The 27,504-nt window shown below is 33.2% G+C and overlaps 1 pseudogene; it reads right to left on the bottom strand.

Moving 5' to 3' along the window:
• Positions 1 to 314: 314 nt before the first annotated feature.
• On the bottom strand, positions 315 to 25,985 carry LOC149560042 (uncharacterized; annotated as a pseudogene).
• Positions 25,986 to 27,504: the final 1,519 nt, after the last annotated feature.

Below are 27,504 nucleotides of genomic sequence, written 5' to 3'. Positions count from 1 at the left end.
TTTGACTTTTTTGGTGGCTTTGACGGGTTTGATTTGCATGTATAGTCGTTCAAAATTAATGCTTTATTCTATTCGACTGGGACCCTCTAGTGTGCAGCTTTACCTTTTAAAACGTATAACTCTTTAAGACACTTGCTTTGTGTGTCCAATACTATTTGAACATTAAAAACCCACTCCATACAACCAATGCGGGATTATGAATTAGGGCTTTGGCTTCATATTTATGTAATGACTACCATACTCTTTAGCTGCGTGAGTTGTCTTCGATAGTGGCTTGTTGCTTCTCAATGTGTCGTTCTTCTCTAACATGCTGTCTAATGTGGATTTTCTCTTTCCTTGCCTAGAAGATTATTTCAAACTTGACTCTTCAAATCAACGAATCCTGAACCACATATTGTAGATTGTTTAGAATTTTTTTGTTCTTTGTTAGTGTCACAAATTTTAGATCCATTATTTAGCAAAGTCTCCTTTCTCTTTGCTTCCTTTATCTATTCGAGAGTTTTTGGCCTGGCAAAATCTATATCATTCTTTCCTAGATCAATTTTACTTGCATGTTTTTTGAAGCCACGTGATTCTTGGGAACTAGCACCCACATGAATCCTACTTCTATCCTTTTCCTTATGTCCACCCCTAAAGTGCTCAATTGAACCTTGCTTAGCTACTGAGCTTCTTAATGGAAAATTTTTAGAACTTTGTTTAAAGTTAGGTTCTATGTTATTGAATGACTCTCTAGGAAAGCTGTCAATAGTTGACAAAGTCTTGAAGTGTGTTCGCACATTTTTACTTCTTGAACCTTGACGATGCACATCAAAACATGTTTGGTCAGTGCCTTGTTGCCTACACCCATGATGAAAATCTGCAACCCTGCTACCTGAATGTGATCTCCTTGGGAACTTGCCACCTATTTGTGTTCTATCAGCCCTCCTGCGCTTACTAAGATGGTGACAAAGATTTTCTTTTTCAGTCCTACGAGGATATTTTTCTATTGGTAAACCTCTCCTTTTAGATAAAACTGTCACATACATATCTTGTTCTTCAAAACACTTTTGCTTATGCTAGTTAACATGGCCATAGAAACATTCATGAGGCAATTCTTCACATTGACCATATGCCATGTGATCAAACTAGCTTCAACCTTCAAAATAACTTAGATCTTCATGCATGCCTTCATAATCAAATTGTGCCAAATCATCTATTGTTGGTATTAGTCTATCTCTACCAACAAAAGGTTCTATTCCTAGCTTCATGTCAAAGTTTGAGAGATAATCACCATCATCCTAGTAACCAAGTTTCTTAGGTCCATCATCTACCAATACATCAAATCCAGGTGATGAATCCTCCAACCACTCATCATTTTCCATATCATTTTCCAGCCAATCAATTGTAGGCTGGTCTTGTTCAACCTCAGACCTTGTTCCAAAATCAATGTCATTAACTGGAGGATCTGGTAAACTTTCAAGAGGATATTGAAGGTTGAGTAAAGAAAGTTCTAGGGTGTGTCGATCTGTATTTTCATTATAAAGTGGAGGTCCAACCTTTGAAATAGATTTGCACTCAACTAGAAACTATCCTTCTATAGTTGTGCTTCTTACAGATGCAAATTTGGTAGTGGTAGTATCAGATCCATTGGCATCTTTCTTTTCCACTGACTGAGGTTATGTGCCTGTACCATTCACCTTTGTGGTCTTTTGTGAAGTTGAAGCACCTAAATTGCCTCCAAAAGATGTGCCATGCATAAAGGTACATTTATCACCCTTCACATAATATCCTTGGAAAAAAAAATAGCAAGGAACTCTAGTCTTTCTTGTGTTCCTAGATGCTATTGATGACTCATTCATTGATCCTGGTGAATGTACTTCAAGTGGCTCTTTCTGCAACTGTGAACTTTGTGCTAGGAGGTCCGTTGAATAGCCTTAAAAACTGATCAAAACCTCTGATTGGGCTCTAAAAACTGGCACACTAGATCTTTGTTTCGCACTCTTGGACCATGTCAAATCTCATCTTATGAAAAATTTAGGGTCAAAAGATATTCTCTATCAAAGTTGACCTCGTAGAATTACCTGCATAAAAACATGTCAGAAAATAATAAACTGGGTTCAGAATCAGCTTTGAAAATTGGGCAAACTGACATTTGGGGAGACAAAAATTGGGGCATTAGTTTTTTGTCATGAGCACATTATGGATCTAGGATTTGGGCTCATGATGAATAACAGGGTGCAAATGGTTAGCGGTCAAAGTGAGCTACTCAAAATTGCAGACTGGAGACTACTAGAAAAGTGATTTTTGCAAATGGAATTGACCTGGAAAAGTGCGCATATGGATTCGTCAAGACTTGAAACTTGGCATACTTGAAGTATTTTTAGAGGAAAACATAGTGGTACAATCCATTTGAATTGAACTACCATAGATCAGGAGATATAACATCCCAAATAGGGGTACCAAACAATCTGCAAATACTGACACTAGTAAAAAAATAGAAATTCTATTTGGAATCATGTTTGAAAACCAATCAAATGGATTCGTCATAAGGTGAAACTTGAAACATAACAAGTCTCTGATATATAAAATGCAACGCAAAAGGAAATTATAGCATGCCAAACAGGGTTTCCTATAATTTTGGACAAATTGTATCAACATGAAAATAGTAAACTGTCAACTTTGAGGGATTATAAACCTAGTCAAATGGACTCAAAATGACTCAAAATCTAAAACATAGGCTCTCAGGTATGAACACTAGACACTCCCAAAGTGGAAATTCATGAAACATTTTTGGGCATAATATATTCAATGACAAACATAGCTTCCAGTCGCTATTTGACACTTAGGGTAAAATGTAGATTTGACAAATGCTTAAAACGAGACCTCACGAAATGGCTCAGAATCTCAATTTAACTTCATGGAATGAGTGGATGCACTAAAGGAAGGTGTTAGAAACATTAAACACCTCTTGGGGCTCAAAGGTACAACTAGGTACATAGGCATTTAAAAGCATTTATAGGGCTCAATTTTCTCAACAGTGCTCAAAATTGGGGCTACAATTTTGAGCGCCAACAAGTTCTTAGCAAAAGAAAAGGTAAACATGTGAAAAGTGATAATAATAGTTCTGATGATGAGATTGATGAACTTGAAGCCCTTATTGCAAAAATATTTGGAAGAGGAAAAGGTAAATTACCTATTATTTATTTTTCATGCAACAAAGTTGGTCATATTACTGCTAGATGTCATGACAAAGAGGATAAGGATGAAAGGAAGGAAATCAAGTAAAAAGGAAGAAGAGATGACAAAGACTACAAGAGAAGCAAGGATGAAAAACGTAAGAAATCATGTTATATTTCTAAAGAAGAATCTGACAATGAATTTGAGAGTAATGATGATGAAGTTGTCTATGTTGCTATGAAAGAAGGTTCCGATGAAGATGAGAAAACTGCACTAATCTCACACATAAGTTTACAAGAGTGACATATGGATAATTGATAGTGGATATTTCAATTATATGACTGGTGATAAAGATAGATTTCAAGATATTGGTCCATATAATGGTGGATGTGTTAAATTTGCTAATGATATCCCATGTTTTGTAAAAGGTAAAGGAACTATTCAATTCACTCATAAGATAACATGTGGCAATGTTTACTAAGTTGAAGGACTTAACTATAATATATTGAGTGTTTCACAGCTAAACAAATCTAGTTACAGAGTTGAATTTCACAATAGGAAGGCCAAGATACATGATGTTGAAGGTAAGATTATTGAAATTGGTGAGTAGATAAGAGGTAACTTATTCTATCTAGTTTTATCGAATAAGACATGTTTTCTTGCACAACAACAAGATGTTTGGTTATGGCACAACATATTATGTCATGTGAACTTTGACAATTTGGTGAATATCAGTAAGATGAAGAAAGTAAGAGGGTTGCCTAAAAAGAAGAAGCTTGACAATGCTATGTGTAGACAATGTCAATTGGGAAAAATGACCCAGTTTTAAGAGAAAAGCCTACACTGCTAGTGATATTTTGGAATTGGTTCATATTGACCTATGTGGACCCAATGATGTTCAAAGTTATTATCGAGATAAGTATTTCATAAAATTGTTGATGACTACTCTAGAATGATGACTGTGATGTTTCTTAAAGTTAAATCTAATGCTTTTTAGCCATTTATGTGGTATTAGTCAGAGTTGAAAAAGAAATAGGGAAGAGTCTTAAGTGCTTGAGATTTGACATAGGTGGTGAATTCATTTCAAATGAGTTCAATAAATTTTTCAATGATAGAGGAACTAAAAGAGAGATGTTAGCACCAAGGACCCCCCTCTTAGTTATTCTAAACATTTCTAAGTGTAGTATCTCAATATTAAAGAGGGGAGATAGCTGTCCAGTCCAAATCCTAACATTGATCCAATTGTCCTAGAATATAGGACAAGTATCCAAGTTATGTACCTTTCCAAATTCATCAAGTGATATGAATTAAAGATTTTGACCCTTGAGTTTGAATTTCTACTTGGTCTTTTAGATGGGTTTTCTTTTTAAAGTTTGTGGTTATGTTGTGATATTCAATCATAATTAAATCAAATAAATATATTATTAAATGATTTAATTAAAAAAAATTAAAGAAAAATCAATTTTTAATTATATTTAATTAATTGAGAAATTAATTAAATAGAGGAAATAAATTTAAATATTTAATTAAAAGTCCAAATTTAGCATAATTATATTTATTTAATTTAATAATAACTAATTTAGAAGTTTCATTTTTAAAATGTACTCTAAATATTATTATTAATTATAATATACTTTCTAAAAATGTCTTATTACTTAATAAAAGTAGGTGAGAATAATTTAAATAAAATTTATTATAATTAAAATGTAAAAAGTATGCAAAAAGATTAAATTAATTAAAATATTAAAAAGAAAGGCTTTTGCATGTTCGTAAAATAGAAAACCCTAAGAGGAGAAAATCATTTATTATTAGATTGGAGCTCATTTCTCCATAGACAAGTTTGGAGGAGCAATTTTTGGAAAGGGTTTCGGGAGATGGGAATTTTGTATTCTTTGAGTGTTTGTCAGATTTAGCATTAGATTGAGGTAGGAATTCTATCAAGTTTCTTACTATAAATCTCATATTGTTTCTCCATCTTCTTCGTGCTTGTATACGGATTTTGTTATGGAAATTGTAATTTTAGAATTGAAAATCTTGTTGGATTTTGATTGCTCTTCAATGGTGAACCTTCTATGAAAACAAATTGAAAACATTTATCAAAAGCTTGTAAATTTAGAAAATACTTCATGGGTAGGGTTTGGAGATTGAGAAAAATATTATGATTCTATATTTGGCTGATTGCAAATGTCTTCACTATAAGATTTAAAAAAAGAAAAAAAAAAAGCAAAAAAAAGGTAAAAATATGTAAATATTAAATTACTATAGTAATAAATATATTACTGTGATAATTCAATATGCACAATAATTAAAAAAAAATTCTTAAGTTATTATTTGGGCAGAGGTGTGTGTGTGTGTGTATGTATATTTTATATATATATATATATATATATATATATATATATATATATATACATATATACATATACATATATACATATATACATATATACATATACATATATACATATATACATATATACATAGATGTATATACATATACATATATATATGTATATGTATATATATATGTATATATATGTATGCATATATACATATACATATATGTATATATACATATATGTATATGTATATATACATACATATATATATGTATATGTATATATGTATATATATATATGTGTATGTATATATCTATATATATGTGTATATATATACACACATATATATGTGTGTGTTTATATATACACACACATAGATGTGTGTGTGTATATATACACATATATATGTGTATGTGTATATATATACACATATATATGTGTGTGTATATATACATATATATACACACACACACACACACATATATATATGTGTTATATACACACATATATATGTGTATATATATACACACACACACATATATATGTGTTATACACACACATATATATGTGTATATATATACACACACACATATATATGTGTGTATATAACACACATATATGTGTGTGTGTGTGTGTGTGTGCGTGGGGCCACCATCCCCACCCTCCATTTCTTCTCTCCATCGACACTCAAGCTGAGGCTACCAAGGGTAGCAACAATTGCCTTGGCAAGCCATCGACTACCAACCCTTTCAAAGGGTTAAGTTTTTGTTTTTATTTTTATTCTTTAAATTTTTTATTAAATATTGTATAATTTTTTTAATAAATGAGTTAAATTTAGAATGTATTAAATTTTAGTATTAGTTAATTTAAAAATTATTTATTGTTTAATTAGTTGATTAAAATTAAATTTAGTTACCTTTTATTATTATTTTGACATTAACATATGTTTTAAATATTTCTCTTTTGAGTTTTATTATAATTGAAATTATAATATCATTTAATAGAAATTGTTTTGGTATTGAATAAATGAAGTAATTATTTATATGAATTCTATTATTATGCTCTAATAAATACCTACTTATAAGGAAATATGTATGTTTAAGTAGGAGATAGAAACTATCTTTTTAATCAATCTTATTTTCAAACCTCTATCCTTTGGAAAAAAAAATTTAAAAAAAGAAGAAAATTTGAAACTTTATTACAACTCGACTTTTATGAAATTTCATCAAAAATTGAAATGGGTAATTAATTTACACTTATTAAGGTTTTGTGTTGGGTTTTGGGATAAACCTACTTTTTACTAGTTAGGTATGTTTACCAAAGGCTTGGGAAGTGATTGACTTATGATGTTGTCATGTAATGTTATTTGGTCACAGCATTTTTTATTCTCAACCATTGTGATGTGTTTAGTTTTTGATCACATTTCTATTTGTGCTTTCAAGTTGCTTGTATAGGATAGAGGTAAATATTGTGATTTTGTTGGTGTAACCTATGAGGTTTTAATCAATTATCTTTTGTTGCAAACCTATTTCTTGTAAAGGATTGAGGTGAATATTGTGACTTTATGAGATATAATTTTTATGAGCTTAGGGTAGGTTATTTATGTGTATGCTAGGAAGTGGCTTGTAATGGAGGCCAGAGCCCTAAAGAGGCTGCCTAGGTAACTCATTGTAAGTTCTATTAATAAGTGATAATATCTCATTAAATGTGTTCAAATGAATTAATAAGAGTCAGTGTTTTACCTCATCAATGTCTTGAGTGATAGTATAGGTTAGGATGGGAGTAGAGAGGATGCTTGGTTGTGACCTTTCCTCGTTAGTATGCCTTATCTATAAGAGAGGATATTGATGTTGCATAGAGTCACTAGGGGATTGAAGTCTAGAGAGGTTGCTAGGGTAACCTTAGAGTTGGATCATGTGATGACACTTGCCCACATGCATATTAGGTTTTCTACATGTCTTTGTTTCCTTTGGGATAGAAATTACTTGTGTACTTGGTACCTTTGAGATAGATTGCTATCAAGATTCTATGACCTAGATTCCAACTTTGACTTGTGGATTGTCATCCATTTGGGACTTGAGATTATCTCCTTAGCATGGTGGGAGTGGGCCATTTAGTTTCTATGAGGTTAGGTGGTAGTGTTTCTTATAACATTGGGATTCTAACAATTGGATGTCATTATTTGATGTACTTGTGCAATTGTTCCATTCTTCTAATATTGTGATTTTGTTCTATGGTCATGCTGATTTATTGTACTTTGATTATTGGAGATCTCATGAGATGTTGTTCCTTATTTTGATGTATATTCCTTTATCATTTTGTACCATGTGACTTGTACCTAGATGATGATTATGCATTTTGGTTATGCCATTTGACATCTTATGTACTTGTATATATTATTTCATTTGATTATGTACTCATGGTTATTCTATGATTTAGAATTTGTTATGTATATATATTTAATCTTAATAAAACTTATGTATGTGATTTAATGCCATGGAACCCTTAAGAGAATTAATTATTGATCTATTGCTTCCTCTATGTTATCTATTTTTGTTATAATCTTTCCAAAAAAAATGTTTAGCAAAATTAGTGACATGATAGGCTAATTTATTTTGGGTTCCCTAGTGGGGGGGTTATATCTGGTATCAGAGCCCAAGCTTCTACATTGGAATGTTGCTAGATGACACCTAGTTAACTTAAACAAAACTTAAACAACTATATGTATGTATTATAGCTTGAACAACTTGAACTTCAGACTTGAATACCTAAACATAGAAAAAAGGAAAACTTGAATTTAGAAAAAAAGCAAAACTTGAATAACTCTTGATTTGGATTTCAAAACAAGTTCTCTTATGATTATGCTTTAAGGTAGTATGTCTTTATTGACTTTGTGAGCATTTTTGTTGTTCTTGCTTGGATGTTGTACGAGGATGGTGTCTAAGACTAGATGAGCTATTAGGGGTTGTACTATAGGCTGAGGTAGAGTTCCTAGGTGAACATGATAACCCTCCTCTGACTCATAGAGAGAGTCCTACTCAGGAAGATAATAGGGAAGAGAACCATGGAGAAGAGTATGTTGATTAAGAGGATAATATGAGGCAGATGATGAGGATTATTCTAGAGTAGCTACCTCCTCCTAAGGAAGATCCTCATGGAAATAGGGAGAGGTAGGTCAAGACTACATAGATGAGAGACCTACATTGATCCAATATCAAAATCTTCATTTGGTAGGGTACTGGGTACGATGTAGAGCAATGGTTGATTGTCTTGGATAGATGTCTTGTGATACAAGAATTTGACACCAATGTCAAAGCAAGATATGCCCTTACACATTTGGAAATTTTTGCAGCCACATTGTGGAATATTGAGGAAAAGAAGTTGGGTATGGACATTAATACTGTTACCTAAGAGTTGTTCCTTGGAAACTTTCATGATCACTTCTTACTTGAACAGTGGAACCAGAAAAGGGTGGATGAGTTTCATAATCTAAGGCAATTTACCATGACCATAGTGGAGTACGAGTGAAAGTTTTATGAGCTCATGCCATACGCAAGAATCAATGATAGTTCACCACTAATGGTATAACACTTCATTCAGGGTCTAAACAACTATTTCATTGGGAGTGTGAAGGTTTTCCAGCCTAAGACCCTTAAGGGTATGGTTCATTAGGCTATTCTAGTAGAGAAAAATATCATTTTAGGACATGGTGGTTTTTTGGGTGCAGCTATTAATGGAAATGCACCATCTGGATCTATGGGCACACAAAACCAAGGAATAGGTAGTAATAGGAATCCTCCTTATTCTGGAGGCAATCAATAGTAGCAAAAAAAAAAGGGAGGATCTTATCCTCTAGTATAGAGTGGTTGTGGTGGTTTACACTCTAGGGATTCTCATTACTCTTAGTACAATAGGCACAATTAGAATGACCAACCAACATAGAGTTCTCATTATTTTGCTAGTGAGGGTAGCTTTTAGTAGTACAACACACCTAGACTACAAGGGAGTTTTGTTGGAGAATGTTTTTTATGCAGACAAAATGGGCATAAGTCATCCCATTATCCCCAACAAAAACTAGAGTTCTCAAATCAGAGAACTATAGTTTCAGAACCCATGGTTGGAGATATGGGTAGATCTCAAAGGGTATTTTCAATATATTCTTATCTTCCTAAGGGGGTAAATGGTCCAATGGGACCCGCACATTAAGTATTTGAGTTTGATCTTTCTTGTAGACTTCTAGGAGTAAGCATAAGTCTAGGGGGGTTGATGTAGTGCCTACCCCCAGATTAATTTTCAAGTTATATTTTGAAATTCTTAGGCCATCTTTTATAGTTATGTATTATGATTTAGAAGTACTTGGTTACATGATCTAACTAATTTTATTTCATATTTAGTTCATATATTTGGTGAGCTACTTTATACTAAATTATTTCATATGCTCATCTTTATTCTTTCGATGATGATTCTTTGTTTGTTCATATAGTCATTTTAGTTGTTTCATGATGATATCTAGATGGATGATTTATATATGATTTTTATTGGTTACTTAACCCACACACTACAACATTTGGGGTAAAATTGCAATGATGATTTGCAATGATAGTGTAATTTATGGATGATTTTCAATTTTTTTTTGCAATTCTCCCTGACACCATCACAATATCAACATTGGCATTGTAATTGTGACATTAGTGTGATATAAACAAATAAAAAGAAAATACAACATTAATCAATCTCTATTTGTTTTGATCTATTGTGGAGAGTTGCATGCTAAAGAGGGTGGAGAACTTTGAACGAGTGTGGAGAGCTCTGAACGTTTGAAAACATCAGTGGAGATTTCATTGTCGTGTCCTTATAATAAATGCATTTCATTGTTGTGCCCTTGTGATCTTTGTTCCCTTTCTCTATGGTTTTGTTGTTATGTTGTGCCCTTGTCCTATGATTTTCTTCAAGGAGAGAAGAGGTACCTATGTAAATGTTCTTTTCTTTTTCTCCTAAATATGTATCTCTTCATATTTTCTTCTAAATATGTATCTCTTTATGCTTATTATGTAGTGCCTACCCCTAGTTCGCATTTTTTTATCATTGCTGAACTCTTTTGGAGCTAGTCTTATGTTGATGGATAGCAACATTGTTATGAGATTAACAGATATTGTGCTATGGATTCAGCTTATTGTGTGATGAGATTTCTTAGACTTTGCATTTCATGTATGTATGATGATTATTTTTAGTGTTCACAATTGTTGATGGTGATTATCACATTGCTTTCAGTTATTAATGATGATTAGTAAGATGATTTATTATCATATGTGTTTTATTATGGATACTTACCCCATACTTGCATGTGTATGGTGTGCGTGTTTTCTTTGCGTGTTTGCTTTTGTATGGCATGTCTGATGTGGTTAAGGAAGGGAGTCGCAGTCACCTGCTAGTCGGGATCTACACGATGCACCACTTCCTACCATTGCCTGTTTAGTTTAGTATATATTGTGCTTGTACATGCATGGTTTTTATGCAAGTTGCAGGTACCGAGTATTGACTTCCCTGAATTGCCAGGATGAGCGTACCCTATCACACTATCTCAATGATAAGAGAGGGGAGATAAATTCTCAAGTCCAAATCCCTACCCTTTAAGCCATTTGTTCTAATTGGAAAATTAGGACAAGTATCTGAGTTGAGTACCCTCCGAATATGTCGGATGACATAATTCGTGATATAAACCCTTGGTTTGATTTTGTATGTATTTTCTATTAATTAAGCCTAATTAAAAGATTTAATTAATGGTTTAATTTAAATGGAAAAATAATATGGTATTTTAATATTTATTTTATTTAATTAATTGAGAAATTAATAAATAAAATAATTAAATGTGAAAATAAAAGTTATAAGTTGGAATGTGACAATATTTATTTTAATAATAATATATTTGGAGTTCATTTTTTAAATAAATGACTAAATAATATTATTATTAAAGCTAATAAATATTTTAGCAATTAAGTTTTGGAAAATGAAATTTAAAAGTGGAAAATATATTTGAATTATTAAAAGATTCTAGATCTCATGTGATTAAAATATAAATATATTAAGATTGAAAAGTGGAATTATTAAAGTTTGTGCATGAGATTTAATAAATAAATAAATTAAATTGAAAAGAGTAAATTAAATATTATATTAATTAATATGCATTATTTTAATATTTTCTCACATAGGAGTTGGCAAATTCTAGAAAATTATCTTATAGACAACACTGGAGTTTGCACTCTAAGAATGCACAAGTTGTCTACACTTAGGAGTTAGCATTTTTATTTGAGCACATGATGTCTACAACCTTAAGACTCATCTAGAAGGTTGGAGAAGACCCATGCTTGTTGTCATGCTTACCTTCTAGTTGTCTCTAGAGACACTCTAGATGCATCTTAGAGGCCTTTAAATAGAGGTTCTCCTAGTGTGTTTGGACAAGCTTTATGGAAGCTTTATGGAAGCTTTATGGAAGCCTTATGGAAGCTACAAGCTACAAGCTCATATTCTTCTTCATGCTCATATATTTTCTATATGCTTCTATGTTCCTTCTAGCTCTTCTAGTCACTTGGAGATTCTTGGTTGGCTTGGATCTTGGAAGGTTTGCGAATGATGGAGAAGGAAAAGATTTTCTATGGAATTTTGAGGCATGGAAAAATTAGCATCAGTGTCCAGGTGCACTCGTGATAATCACATACTCTCTTTGCACTCTTTCTTTTCTTGTCTTCACCATGTTGTTACATGTGTCTGATTATATTTCATGAATGAATTTGCAATTTGAATCGGAATCTAGATATGTACTTATTTGGTAGAAAAGGAAACATTAGGAAAACCTAGATCCAATTAGAGAGAAATTTAGATTTGAATCGGGTTTGGGTTCGAATTTATATTGTGAAATTAGATAGACAAGATTTGAAATTAAATGGAAATTCTAAGCTGAAATTTAAATGATTAGATGTAATCTTTCTATCAGATGATATCTACAAATGATATTAATAATATAAATTTATATATATACATATATATTTACATATATGTATATTTATAAATTTAATATGTGGTTGATTAATTTCGAAATAAAATTTTGAAAAGAATGTTTATATTGAAAAATTGTCATATTGGAAAAATGTTTTGGAAATGTTTGTTAGTATTAAAAAAAAAAAAAAAAAAACTTATATATAACACATAAATTTGAGATGGGTTTGTATCACCACACCTCGACCATCTCTGGATGCCGTGCGGCCCCTGCATCAAGTAGTAGGCACGACCCAAGCATGTTTTCAACAACTTATATTCCATATACATGTATCATTTTAAAGACTTTTTTTAGTTACATGCTGATTTGTATTAATAGTAAATTGATAACTATTAATTTGATTGAATACATTTTATAATTTCGATGGACTGTATCCTCACTATTAGTTGCCTTCTATTTAGTCACAAATTATGTGAAAGGCATGTTTGATTTAGGTTCTATCCTTAGATGATTTTTGTTTGACTGTTTATCCCTTGTTGCTTTCTCACTAACATCCTCATAAAAGGAGAGATGCTGACATATATCATTTCCATAAAAATGGTGTTGGTTCATCTTCATTGTATATATGTCTCAAGTGGTCCATAAGATCCGACGTGGTTTTAAAGCCAAAATTGGAGTCTTGAACACCGCGGAGTAGGTCACTTGAATTAATAAAATTAGAGGTTAAGCACTCCACTATACATGGAAGCCTTATAGATTGATGCACCCACTTTCACCTCCAGCGTACCTGCTTGGGTCTACGGGGTGCCCACATGATCACAAGGCACTTGGGATCATCGGGCTGTAGACTACTTATGCTATTAGCAATGATTAAAATTGCTTTAAACTTTTCCTTGAAATTTCATTTGTATAAATGTAGGTTTGTAGTAAGTTTGTTAAATGATATTGATCTATTGCATGATGCAAGGTACCTGCACGTCTTAGAGTACCCGATGGGGGCAAACAACCAAGGGACTGCTGCACGCCCATGTTCTCAGACCGCATGGCCTCATAATGGGCCGCAGATAGAGTATCTACGCTTTGCAATTTTTAAATCCCTAAAACGTTTAAAACCATCTCCTTCTCTCATTGTGAAAGGTGATAATATGGTTTCATGCGTGATTCACTTTTTAGTGAATTTTAATATAAGAGATAATTCATTAATTAACATTATTATTGTTATGAATTATTAATAGTTGTTATCTATTGTTTAAAAAAAAAAATTAATACTCAAGAATCATGGAGTTATTAACCTAGCTATGTAATTATTAGTTAATTTGATTAATCATAAAGATTAAATAATAACAATTTCAGGGAAAATTGTGAGTTTATTGTGGTTTGATGGGAAAAACATATTGTGAGTTATTAAGATTTAATAAGTAGCTTGCCTCTAGTTTATTTTAGGAAATCAATTTAGGTCAAAATGGGATTATCAATTTAAATGACCCAACCTATATCTATATAATTAGGTTTTCATTATGATATTATTATTTTATTCGCAATGTTGAATATGGAATTATTAACTTAATAATAATTGATAAATTGTTAATATGATTAATTTGAAGGAAAATATTAGTGCTCACTAAAATAATGAGATGGGTTGTATAGAATCACCCCTAAAATAATTTGTTATTTGTGATTAACCAGTTACTATTAAATTGTTAATAGATTGGTTTATTATTAAATGTAACTTACGAGATCAATTTTAATTGATGAAAATTATTGTTAAGTACTTATGTCAAAGTTGATAAGTCTTATGACTTGAATTATGACCTTAGATATTGTATGGTTGTCAACGATGATAACGATTAAATTAAAAGACTCAAACTTTAGTAACACTCAATTAAGTTTCTAATTGAAGACTATTAGAATGTTGATAGGTCATGGATGGTATATCTATGTTAATTGATTGGTTAGATTGACCATTTTAATTAAGTTATAATTCTTCTTATTCGAAGATTGATAATTGGCTCTCTTATAATTTAACAATTAATGATCCTTGATTTATGTGAAAAGTTGAAGTAGCGATAAGAAGAGTTAATCAATTAGAATATGGATCATGGTTAAAATAGAGAAAAATTTAATTAAGAATCAATGATGATCAAATTAATGAGTAAATAATTATCCTTAAGTTATTATTAGGATAATGCTAACGGGGAATCAAATGGGTTGACTGGTAGGTCAAATGATGAAACCTAGACATTTGAAGTATACTTGAAAATGGAAACTGAAACCCCTACACTTGAAAATGGAAACTAAAGCTCCACACTCAATTTAACTATGAGATTATAGCAAAACCAAAACATGTGTTTGCATCGTGTATTCTATATGCTTCTTGTTTTGGGTTTTTGGGTTAACTAGTGTTGACCAGTCCTAGGTTGTTACTAGAGGCTCGGGGGTTATGAGATGTGTTGGCATGTTGATTTTATTTGGTCTTGATATTTATTAAGCCCAACCATGGTTATGTGATCATATGCTTTATGAAATGTTTGCATTTGTTCATCAGTCTTCATGTGTGAAGCTGAGATGTATGTGTATGAGATACCTGAGCTAATCATTTTTGAGTCATCGATCAGTTATCCTTGGTTTATTTTCTAGTCACCATGATGGGACTAAAATGTGGATTTATTCTTGATGATGTGATGTTGTGACATGTTTGACTCAACCATTTTGGAGTCTTCGATCAGTATGATTATGAGATATTTGATCAGTATGATTATGAGATATTCTTGGTTGCTTGTTGAAGAACCAATGGATATGGTGATTATTTTGAGAAATATTTTGGTTATTGAGAACCAATGGATACTTGTGATTATCAGTGATGCCTTTAGTTGCCAATAGAGAACTATTGTGGTCATGATTTTCTATGGATATTGCTCATGGAGATTCGATTCTTTTATGATGATTTTATCATGGAGATTTTGATGATTCTTATTGGATATTTGATGCTTATTTTGCAGATATTTGATGATTCTTTTGGATTTTCTTTACAGTCGCTTGTACAAGACTGTGGTTATTTATGATTCCATGAGCATTAGGGTAGGTAATCTACTTGTAGTGTCAGGAAGTGGCTTGCAATGGGGGCCGGGGCCTTAAGTGGCTGCCAGGATAACTCATTGTAAGTTTGGTTAATAAGTGATAACATTTACACACTAAATGGGGATTAAATGAACCTAAAAATATAATTGTTTTGGATGTTCTCGCCCATGCCTTGAGCGCTTGTATAGGCTAGGATGGGAGTAGTGAGATGCATGGTTATGACCTTGCATTCCATAGTATGCCTCATCAGTATGAGCGGATACTAGTGGCCGCATGAGATCTGTATGGACCCGTGGAGTTTAGCTAACTGCCAGGGTAGCTTGTACGAGATAAATGCGATGACAGTTTCCCGCTTACAGAGTAGGTTTCCTAGATATCATTGTGTGCCTCTGGGAATTAGATATCAATTTTGTGTGTGTTGGAACCCTTGAGTTAGTATACTTTTAGGATTCCTGGACTTAAAGATATTTATGCTTTGATATCCTGTTTGGGACTTGAGATTATCTCCTCAACACGATGGGAGTGGACCACTTAGGTACCACACGGTCGGGTGGTAGTGTTTTATCACTCTTATCATTTGAGATCCATTGAGACACCGTGGCTAGAGTATTCTTGGTTGGTATTTATCTTCATTCTGTTCTTGGATCATTATGGTAGATGATATACCTTATGATGGATGTATTTACTGGTATGTTCCTTACATTGATGATTTGCATATGTTAGAGGATGATATCTTATGCTTTACTTTTCATGTTAGTAGGATATTTTAGGAGTGATATTCCTACTATGTTTATAGCCGATGATCTCTTCGGTGCTTTGGAATGTTACGCACGGAGGGATGGCTAGGATCCACGATGGTCTAATGATTCTTTAATGGTTGAGAGGAACCGTGCATTTAGATAGTTATGTTTGTGATATATGGTTATCTTTTTATGATGGATGTCTATATCTTCATGATGATGATGTATCATGTATTGTTATGGTTTCATTATGTCATGGATTAATATTGGATGATGATGTACTTTATTTACATGGATGTTTATTCTTTTATGCTTTTCATACCTTGTGTTATGTATGGTGAATGATTGAGCAATCTAAAATGTAGTTACTAAAAAGACACTTGTATATTGTTTAAGTACATTGGATGTATCCTTTTTAATTCATTGTTAAGGATGTAATGTTAGATGAATAAGTTATGATTAGAAGTAATTCAACGTTAAGGGATCTTTAAAGAATGTAACTTGTTATGTATGTTATGTTATTTTCACTTGCATTGTTACTATTGCTTCCGCGAATGTTATGAATGGTTTTACTTTCATGTTTAAAAAAAAAAATTGTTTGGTAAACTTAGTGAAATTCTTTGGATCCCTTGGCGGGGCATTACATTTGGTATCAGAGCCCAAGTTTCAACATTGGGAGCTCTGGGTATATTTGAATACCACTAGTTGTTAACTAGTTGAATAAAATGAAAACTTTGAACTATCATGTGTATCTTTTCAAACTGAAAACTTGAAACTAGGTGAACTTAAAAAACTTAAACTGTTACTTTCATATTTTTCATACTTCAAGATTTAGCTTTCAAAACTGAAAGTTCTACTTAGACCTAAACAAGGGCAAAATTGAAAATTGAAACTTGTTCTAGTTGGAAAACATGTATCTTTTCATCTATGTTGTAAGGTAGTATGCCCTTGATTATCTTTGCAAGCATTAAGTTGCTCTTGCTTAGAATGTATTAGGGGATATATTTCAGTAGTTGTTAAAGGAATGATGGTGGATCAATATGGTTTTTGGTTTACCACTAAACCAGAATCATATTGCTCTAAGGGTGTTGTAATATCCTCAATAGTATCATGTTTCCCTATAGGAGTAAAAGGGTTCAATGGGACCTACAAAGTGAGTATCTTAGTTTTTCATTCTTGTAGGCTTCCAGGAGTAAGCCTTATCCCAGGGGGGGTGGATGTAGTGCCTGCCCCTAGTTCGCATTTTGTTATCATTGCTGAACTCGTTTGGAGCTAGTCTTATGTTGATGGATAGCAGCATTGTTATGAGATTAACAGATATTGTGCTATGGATTTAGCTTATTGTGTGATGAGATTACTTAGATTTTGCATTTCATGCATGTATGATGATTATTTTTAGTGTTCGCAATTTTTGATGGTGATTATTACATTGCTTTCAGTTATTAATGATGATTAGTAAGATGATTTATTATCATATGTGTTTTATTATGGATACTTACCCCATACTTGCATGTGTATGGTGTGCGTATTTTCTTTGCGTATTTGCTTTTGTATGGCGTGTCTGATGTGGCTAAGGAAGGGAGTCGTAGTCACCTGCTAGTTGGGATCTACACGATGCACCACTTCTTGCCATTGCCTATTTAGTTTAGTATATATTGTGCTTGTACATGCGTGGTTTTTATGCAGGTTGCAGGTACCAGGTATTGACTTCCCTGAATTGCCAGGATGAGCATACCCTATCACACTATCTCAATGATAAGAGAGGGGAGATAAATTCTCAAGTCCAAATCCCTACTCTTTAAGCCATTTGTTCTAATTGGAAAATTAGGACAAGTATCTGAGTTGAGTACCCTCTGAATATGTCGGATGACATAATTCGTGATATAAACCCTTGGTTTGATTTTGTATGTATTTTCTATTAATTAAGCCTAATTAAAAGATTTAATTAATGGTTTAATTTAAATGGAAAATTAATATGGTATTTTAATATTTATTTTATTTAATTAATTGAGAAATTAATAAATAAAATAATTAAATGTGAAAATAGAAGTTATAAGTTGGAATGTGACAATATTTATTTTAATAATAATATATTTGGAGTTCATTTTTTAAATAAATGACTAAATTATATTATTATTAAAGCTAATAAATATTTTAGCAATTAAGTTTTGGAAAATGAAATTTAAAAGTGGAAGATATATTTAAATTATTAAAAGATTCTAGATCTCATGTGATTAAAATATAAATATATTAAGATTGAAAAGTGGAATTATTAAAGTTTGTGCATGAGATTTAATAAATAAATAAATTAAATTGAAAAGATTAAATTAAATATTATATTAATTAATGTGCATTATTTTAATATTTGCTCACATAGGAGTTGGCAAATTCTCAGAAATTGTCTTATAGACAACACTGGAGTTTGCACTCTAAGAATGCACAAGTTGTCTACACTTAGGAGTTAGCATTTTTATTTGAGCACATGGTGTCTACAACCTTAAGACTCATATAGAAGGTTGGAGAAGACCCATGCTTGGTTGTCATGCTTATCTTCTAGTTGTCTGTAGAGACACTCTAGATGCATCTTAGAGGCCTTTAAATAGAGGTTCTCCTAGTGTGTTTGGAAAAGCTTTATGGAAGCTTTATGGAAGCTTTATGGAAGCCTTATGGAAGCTACAAGCTACAAGCTCATATTCTTCTTCATGCTCATATATTTTCTATATGCTTCTATGTTCCTTCTAGCTCTTCTAGTCACTTGGAGATTCTTGGTTGGCTTGGATCTTGGAAGGTTTGCGAATGATGGAGAAGGAAAGGATTTTCTATGGACTTCTGAGGCATGGAAAAATTAGCATCAGTGTCTAGGTGCACTCGTGATAATCACATACTCTCTTTGCACTCTTTCTTTTCCTGTCTTCACCATGTTGGTACATGTGTCTGATTATATTTCATGAATGAATTTGCAATTTGAATCAGAATCTAGATATGTACTTATTTGGTAGAAAAGGAAACATTAGGAAAACCTAGATCCAATTAGAGAGAAATTTAGATTTGAATCGGGTTTGGGTTAGAATTTATATTGTGAAATTAGATAGACAAGATTTGAAATTAAATGGAAATTCTAAGCTGAAATTTAAATGATTAGATGTAATCTTTCTATCAGATGATATCTACAAATGATATTAATAATATAAATTTATATATATACATATATATTTACATATATGTATATTTATAAATTTAATATGTGGTTGATTAATTTCGAAATAAAATTTTGAAAAGAATGTTTATATTGAAAAATTGTCATATTGGAAAAATGTTTTGGAAATGTTTGTTAGTATTTAAAAAAAAAAAAAAAAAAAAAAAAAACTTATATATAACACATAAATTTGAGATGGGTTTGTATCACCACACCTCGACCATCTCTAGATGCCGTGCGACCCCTGCATCAAGTAGTAGGCACGACCCAAGCATGTTTTCAACAGCTTATATTCCATATACATGTATCATTTTAAAGACTTTGTTTAGTTACATGTTGATTTGTATTAATAGTAAATTGATAACTATTAATTTGATTTAATACATTTTATGATTTCGATGGACTGTATCCTCACTATTAGTTGCCTTCTATTTAGTCACAAATTATGTGAAAGGCATGTTCGATTTAGGTTCTATCCTTAGATGATTTTTGTTTGACTGTTTATCCCTTGTTGCTTTCTCACTAACATCCTCATAAAAGGAGAGATGCTGACATTGAAATGTCCCCTTTTTTGATTTTGTATGATATTTCCAACCTTTAATCAGATCTTTAAGATCAAACAACTAATATCACAAAGATCCTCCAAATTTCTCAAGAAACCCCAAATCGGGTATGCCAGAAATGGTGCCAAAAGCTTCACAGCTTCACCTATTATTAATAAATCTGAAAGTGGAAATTTTTACAGAAAGCTCAGCAGCATAACAGCCTACAAAATGATGTTTCCAGATCTATATAGCCTTTACACAACAGCTCACAAATGTAGGACAAAAACTATGCTCATCGGGCTCCCGAAATTAACACAAAATGCCCGGAAACACCACAAAAACACTAATAAACTATCTCAGAAGTTTAATCACATCCCAATACATATATTCAGCTCTATTTTAACAGCTTAAAGTCTGAAATACAGCAGCAACCAAAACTGATATGAAATGCTCAACTGAAAACACCAAACTCATGCAAAAAACACACCCAACAACCCACAAATCTACACTGTTCAGCACAAAGGCAAACTCTGTATGAGCATGCACATGGAATGGCTTCAAACTCCCATCCTTAGCCTTCCTAGAAACCTAGAAGCTCCCATTCTTGGGTCTCCCTAGAAACCTACACACTCCCGTTCTTGGGTCTCCTTCTCCACAGGTTTGGTAGGCTCTGAAGAATAACAAAGAATGAGCGAAAATCAAGTCTGGAATCCCCCCAAAATGCCTCCAAACCTCTTTAAAAAGGGAATAATTGTAACTCACATCCAAGAGAGGTTAATGAAACATATTTTAATAATAATTATCATTTATTAGTCCAACGGTTTCCTAAGATTAACTCCCTTTTTCCGAAACTTCACTTTCTTGGGCCTGCCTGTCTTAGCAAAGATTATTATTTTTTAATTATTTGAAAAGGGGACATGACAAGTCCTCCCCTCCCAAACATTGCTTATCCTCAAGCAATGGCTGAACAATAAACCAATCAATCCTCCTGGATCCCAAATGTAGTCATGAACTATACTACTACCAATTAACACAGACTCCTGCAAGATCCTCTGCAATATGACCAAGAGGAATCCATAATCAAACTGGCAATTATAGCTCAACCAAACTCCAAAATCACCATTACCACAGTCAAAAACCCATGAGACACAAACTCTTAGAATATCAGAACCTAAGTAAAGTGGACAAATCAAACTACCAACATAGTAAATACCATCAACGCATCCCACTGGCCTATACAGAATGTACAATCCAACTTTGCAACAATGGTGAACGCTCTCGAATGAAACTATACCAAGTATGGAGAATCCACACACTATACAACTCCTACAGTCAACATAACTCTGCAAATCACTGGCCACTATCTCATAACCATAACTCCCATGCACTACTGATGGTGAAAAGCCATTACAAGATAGAGAGTAAGAAATGGAATCCAAACCAAATTTTCTTGCCATCAACTCCTCAAAACAAGGATCAAATGCTAACTGATGTACATACCCTACAATATAATGTTGATTAAATAAACCAACCTCAGTCAAAAGCTCACCATGAACAAGTGATACAACCCACTGTGACTGATCACTAGCTAAGTTAGGAGATGTCATAGCCAAAGGAGTAGAATCAATAACAACACCCACTGAAGCATCACTCCCAAACTCCTGCTCTAATTCACATATTATCAAGCTGTCAACTGCAGAACCTATCACCATGTCATGCCCATCACAAATCTCATCTTGAGGCATCAAACTATCCCATAACTGATGATAAGCACTAGGAACCAAAGTACATCTTTGTATCATCATCTCATCAACATGGTCATCAAAGGTAAATTGATGAGCGTATCTCACAATGTAATGTTGATAGAATTTGCCAATCTCAGTCAGTGGCTCAGACTGTAATCTAGATGAAACTAACTGCAATTGATCATTAACCATGTTGGAACTGACTACTACCTCCAAAGATATCACCAAGGGAGTAGTATTACTAGCAGGAACCATGCCAACTGCCAACTCACCAACATCACACATGATCTTTGATACATCTCTAGTCTTTGTGCCATCAGTACTAGAGGCCACCACCATGTTAGACATACAACAATCTGCTACAACACCCAACTCAATTGAACCTGACTCTAGTGGAAATGAACCTGATATGCCAATGTTAGTATCAAGGATGGATGCATCCCCATCTCCACTGTCTCTGACAATCTTGGCCATGGACATCTTCGGATCACCAAACACCACATCTTGTGATTGTATAGAATTAGGTAAAGACTGTAGTCACTCTAACCCCATGGTCATCTTAGCCAAATGAAACTGTGACTCCTTGAAAGCCAACTGTGTACTCTCAAGAATCTCAGAAGTCACCTCAAGCTGCTCAGTAAGCTCACTCACCTCATTTTCCTTGGCCAACAATGCATCATATGCTGTACTGCCCCACTCTATTAGATAATATCTGTCGGCTACCAACTGCATATAATTCTGTCTCAAAATCTGAATAGCCTCCCATAAAGAGTGGAACTCTGTCAAGGAAAGATAACTGCCTCCCTGCTCATCACTAGTAGGAGAACCCCATCCATAAACTGCTAACAACTGACGAGCAGCATCGAAATGTTGGCAAGTGATAGCAATGTCTCAGTCACTAACTCTCAACTGATTAGACACATGATGGCATTGGCTTGACTACCTCCTATAAACCTCCTCTGATGCACTGTTAGAAGGAGTATCCTCAAAGTTACTAGTCTCTAGAGTATTACCATCCATATCCTGTGAATCAAATCTAAAGCTCATATCAACATACGGAGTATCAAAAACATTAGCATTGCTGTCCAACTCCTCTATACCCAAGGAAACTAAGTCTTCAAAATTGCCCACTGCATCCTCCTGGATGTCATCAATGCCAATATGATCGTGGGACTCATCTATACACACTGCCAAATATGAAATATTATCAACACATTCCAGCAAGTATGGTTGACTGCATATATGAACAAAGCCCAACATTGGTGTATAAAAAATAATACCAACATCAGACAAGATACTGGCACAAGAAAAGACAACACCATTTAATCTACTAATCAAATCCATGATAGCACCCAAACAAACACTGCTACCAAAAAGTGTTAAAGATCTCCAGTCAACTGAATCCCAAACACCAATATAACAATCTCGAGTCCATATTCGTAAACTAGAATCAACTGGTAACTCAAGCAAACTCCTCACCTGAGTAATATGACCAATACCAACTAACTCTACATACCTGTCATGATGAGGTAATGAAGTCACAATACTATCTTTGTTCACCTTCAGCTAGCTGGACAAATCATGTGAAGTACTACTAGCCTCAACCTCATGTGATGAAGCATCTAACTGTGCCTGGTACTCTTTCTCAGCAAAGTCATGAATTCTCAATGTTTGCTCATCTCTACCAGGTATCTCACCATCCTGCACAACAACATCCTCATAATCATCATTTGAACCCACTACACTGTAGTCACTGCCTGTTGTAACTATACCATCCTGAATACCTCTGGCATCACCCTTTGACGACCTATAAACAATTGTCTCAATTTGAGTATCAAGTTGACCGTTACTATCAATCTGTGTAATATCCTTTCCCACCACCTCCTGTGGTAGAGTAGAATCTGAGACCTCTACCTGGCTATCAGCTAGTTTCTCAAACTCCTCATGCAAGTTCTTGGGAATTGTGTCATCTGTCCTGTGAGAAAATCTGCCAAATAGAAATCCAGTCAACTTATCCACCTTAGCTGGGTTGGACAACATGTCATTCATTATACGGTGGTGCTCAACCAACTGTTTAGACATGTCATGGCTTATTTTCATAAGTTTATCTCGAATGTCTAAATAACCATCCTTCCTACTGTTTTGACTCTGGATATCAATTGTCCAAGATCGTGTCCTCTGAGACTCTGTACTATACTTGTCCATTTTGGATAAAGTAGAGTGTAACCCCAATAGGATATAACTTCTTCAAACACCAAGAACTAACATCCAAATGATTAGAAGTAGCATGCAACCATAGATTTTGACATGCAACTGATTAGAAGCAACATGCAACCACCAAATTATGATATGCAAGATCTGGGTAGTTGTCAAAACTAACATGCAAGATCTGGGTAGTTGTCAAAACTGACATACAAACTTCTACAACGACCAAATTCAACAAGAACTAAAATGAAACCATAGATTTGGACATGCAACTGATTAGAAGCAACATGCAACCACCAAATTATGGCATGCAAGATCTGGGTAGTTGTCAAAACTGACATGCAAGATCTGGGTAGTTGTGAAAACTGACATGCAAACTTCTACAACCACCAAATTCACCAAGAACTAACATGAAAATGATTAGAAGTAGCATGCACCCATTAATTTTGACATGCAGCTAATTAGAAGAAACATGCAACCATAAATTATGACATGCAAGATTTGGGTAGTTCTCAAAACTAAAATGCAAGATCTGGGTAGTTGTCAAACTGACCTGCAAACTTTTACAAACCCTCAGGCTGGCAAGATCATGGCTCTGATACCACTAAAATGTCCCCTTTTCTGATTTTTTATGATATTTCCAACCTTTAATCAGATCTTTAAGATCAAACAACTAATATCACAAAGATCCTCCAAATTTCTCAAGAAACCCCAAATCGGGTATGCCAGAAATGGTGCCAAAAGCTTCATAGCTTCACCTATTATTAATAAATTTGAAAGTGGAAATTTTTACAAAAAGTTCAGCAGCATAACAGCCTACAAAATGATTTTTCCAGATCTATATAGCCTTTACACAACAGCTCACAAATGTAGGACAAAAACTATGCTCATCGGGCTCCCGAAATTAACACAAAATGCCCGGAAACACCACAAAAACACTAATAAACTATCTCAAAAGTTTAATCACATACCAATACATATATTCAGCTCTATTTTAACAGCTTAAAGTCTGAAATACAGCAGCAACCAAAACTGATATGAAATGCTCAACTGAAAACACCAAACTCATGCAAAAAACACACCCAACAACCCACAAATCTACACTGTTCAGCACAAAGGCAAACTCTGTATGAGCATGCACATGGAATGGCTTCAAAATCCCATCCTTATCCTTCCTAGAAACCTACAAACTCCCATTCTTGGGTCTCCTTGGAAACTTGCAAACTCCCGTTCTTGGGTCTCCTTCTCCACAGGTTTGGCAGCCTTTGAAGAATAACAAAGAATGAGCAAAAATCAAGTCTGGAATCCCCCCAAAATGCCTCCAAACCTCTTTAAAAAGGGAATAAATGTAACTCATGTCCAAGAGAGGTTAATGAAACATATTTTAATAATAATTATCATTTATTAGTCCAACGGTTTCCAAAGATTAACTCCCTTTTTTCGAAACTTCACTTTCTTGGGGCTGCCTGTCTTAGCAAAGATTATTATTTTTTAATTATTTGAAAAGGGGACATGACAGACATATATCATTTCCATAAAACTGGTGTTGGTTCATCTTCATTGTATTTATGTCTCAAGTGGTCCATAAAATCCGACGTGGTTTTAAAGCCAAAATTGGAGTCTTGAACACCGCGGAGTAGGTCACTTGAATTAATAAAATTAGAGGTTAAGCACTCCACTATACATGGAAGCCTTATAGATTGATGCACCCACTTTCACCTCCAATGTACTTGCTTGGGTCTACGGGGTGCCCATGTGATCACAAGGCACCTGGGATCATCGGGCTGTAGACTACTTATGCTATTAGCAATGATTAAAATTGCTTTAAACTTTTCCTTGAAATTTCGTTTGTATAAATGTAGGTTTGTAGTAAGTTTGTTAAATGATATTGATCTATTGCATGACGCGAGGTACCTGCACGTCTTAGAGTACCCGATGGGGGCAGATAACCAAGGGACTGCTGCATGCCCATGTTCTTAGACCGCATGGCCTCATAATGGGCCGCAGACAGAGTATCTACGCTTTGCGATTTTTAAATCGCCTAAAACGTTTAAAACCATCTCCTTCTCTCATTGCGAAAGGTGATAATATGGTTTCATGCATGATTCACTTTTTAGTGAATTTTAATATAAGAGATAATTCATTAATTAACATTATTATTGTTATGAATTATTAATAGTTGTTATCTATTGTTTAAAAAAAAATATTAATACTCAAGAATCATGGAGTTATTAACCTAGCTATGTAATTATTAGTTAATTTGATTAATCATAAAGATTAAATTATAAGAATTTCAGGGAAAATTGTGAGTTTATTGTAGTTTGATGGGAAAAACATATTGTGAGTTATTAAGATTTAATAAGTAGCTTGCCTCTAGTTTATTTTAGGAAATCAATTTAGGTCAAAACGGGATTATCAATTTAAATGACCCAACCTATATCTATATAATTAGGTTTTCATTATGATATTATTATTTTATTCGCAATGTTGAATATGGAATTATTAACTTAATAATAATTGATAAATTTTTAATATGATTAATTTGAAGGAAAATATTAGTGCTCACTAAAATAATGAGATGGGTTGTATAGAATCACCCCTAAAATAATTTGTTATTTGTGATTAACCAGTTACTATTAAATTGTTAATAGATTGGTTTATTATTAAATGTAACTTACGAGATCAATTTTAATTGATGAAAATTATTGTTAAGTACTTATGTCGAAGTTGATAAGTCTTATGACTTGAATTATGACCTTAGATATTGTATGGTTGTCAATGATGATAACGATTAAATTAAAAGACTCAAACTTTAGTAACACTCAATTAAGTTTCTAATTGAAGACTATTAGAATGTTGATAGGTCATGGATGGTATATCTATGTTAATTGATTGGTTAGATTGACCATTTTAATTAAGTTATAATTCTTCTTATTCGAAAATTGATAATTGGCTCTCTTATAATTTAACGATTAATGATCCTTGATTTATGTGAAAAGTTGAAGTAGCGATAAGAAGAGTTAATCAATTAGAATATGGATCATGGTTAAAATAGAGAACAATTTAATTAAGAATCAATGATGATCAAATTAATGAGTAAATAATTATCCTTAAGTTATTATTAGGATAATGCTAATGGGGAATCAAATGGGTTGACTTGTAGGTCAAATGATGAAACCTAGACATTTGAAGTATACTTGAAAATGGAAACTGAAACCCCTACACTTGAAAATGGAAACTAAAGCTCCACACTCAATTTAACTATGAGATTATAGCAAAACCAAAAAATGTGTTTGCATCGTGTATTCTATATGCTTCTTGTTTTGGGTTTTTGGGTTAACTAGTGTTGACCAGTCCTAGGTTGTTATCAGAGGCTCAGGGGTTATGAGATGTGTTGGCATGTTGATTTTATTTGGTCTCGATCTTTATTAAGCCCAACCATGGTTATGTGATCGTATGCTCTATGAAATGTTTGCATTTGTTTATTAGTCTTCATGTGTGAAGCT

Source organism: Cupressus sempervirens, chromosome 4 (genome assembly GCF_028749045.1).
Source record: "Cupressus sempervirens isolate cs-2001-9-10 chromosome 4, ASM2874904v1, whole genome shotgun sequence".
Taxonomy (NCBI): domain Eukaryota; kingdom Viridiplantae; phylum Streptophyta; class Pinopsida; order Cupressales; family Cupressaceae; genus Cupressus; species Cupressus sempervirens.
This window is presented reverse-complemented; position numbering and strand designations above follow the sequence as displayed.